This window comes from Dendroctonus ponderosae, unplaced genomic scaffold (assembly GCF_020466585.1).
Source record: "Dendroctonus ponderosae isolate FM_Combo_2020 unplaced genomic scaffold, Dpon_F_20191213v2 Dpon_F_20191213_1156, whole genome shotgun sequence".
NCBI classification, from domain to species: Eukaryota; Metazoa; Arthropoda; class Insecta; order Coleoptera; family Curculionidae; genus Dendroctonus; species Dendroctonus ponderosae.
Window position 1 is genome coordinate 1 of NW_026017271.1, and position 1295 is coordinate 1295.

General features: G+C 36.3%; 1 long non-coding RNA gene across 1 annotated transcript; it reads left to right on the forward strand.

The window, feature by feature from the left end:
• Positions 1–219: 219 nt before the first annotated feature.
• LOC125503046 lies at positions 220–1035 on the forward strand. Its single transcript, XR_007280665.1, has 2 exons — positions 220–693; positions 825–1035. It is a non-coding gene; the product is annotated as an uncharacterized LOC125503046 (long non-coding RNA).
• Positions 1036–1295: the final 260 nt, after the last annotated feature.

The window sequence follows — 1295 nt, forward strand, 5'->3', positions numbered from 1 at the left end:
TCTGGGTTGGTATCCTGCTTTCTGTTTTGAGATTTCGCTAAAACACTCTTTTGTTCTGTTATTCTGTCTATTTTCTTCTATGTCCCTTAGTATTGATAGCTGGAATTCCCTCTTTTTCGTTTCACCATTCTGCGAGCTGCTATTCTTTGATGTCTATATTCTTCTATATTAGGTACTGTTGGTTGTAGTTGTCAGTAAACTTTTTCAACTGGTCGGTTATTTATGGTTATAATATATTGATTCTGATGATTGGTTAGGTACTTAGTTTTGTTAATATTGATTTTTAGGCTTATTTGCTCTGATTTCTTGTTTAGTTCTTCAATCATACTCTGTAGTTCATCTTGGTCCCGTTCTATCAATGTGATGGCATCCGCAAATTTAAGGTGACTTAGCCTTTCGCCGTTTATGAGGATACTTTTTTCTGCCAGTTTAGCTATGTATGGCTGTTGCGATGTAGCGTTTCCATATATATATATTTGTATATCAATAATCGATTCTCGCATTGCTTAGAGCATTCAATACTGCCTATCTCTATTGAGTCGAGTGCCTTTTCATAGTCTATCAGTAGTACTCGAAGTGTTATGTTGTACTCATTTACCTTTTCCATTAATGTTATTGTTACATGTAGGTGGTCTATAGTGCTAAAAGCCTCGTTTGAAACCCGTTTGCCCTCTCGGTGGGTCTATTTTATTGGTGAGCCTTTGTGTAATAATCCTCGTAAACACTGATAACAAGCTTATTGGTCTATAATTTTCGAGTTTGTATTTATTACCCGTCTTGATTCAAGCAATAATTAAACAATCTTTCAATGTGGGTTATTATAGATTTGGATCAGTCCATCAGTTTATACAAACCAGGGCCGGCACTCACGATACAACGGCGTCGGGCCGCTTTTGTTGGATGCAATCGATGAATGTGAAATAAATATGGGGTCCACTTAAGTCCACGAATGTTTGGTAAACAAGGTACTTACGGAGGTTTACGACTATTAACACGATTGTGGGATAATTACTGGAAATAAAATTATGATATATACTTTGTTTAAATTGAAAAGTACTTAAGGGTGTTTATTCGGTTTCATTTTTCTTAATCCTTAGAGGTTTCTTTTAGCGGTCGGAAGCAAGCTGTCAAAAGCATGCGTGGCGGAAGTTATTACTTTGCACACAGGATTAAAAAAGATAATTGACTAATGAGAGAAAAGGTATATTGTCATGTCATTGAAAGGGGTAAACGTGATGCTTTTACTATGGAAAACAATGGTGAAACTACGTACTTTCCACCCGGGGATCAAGAAA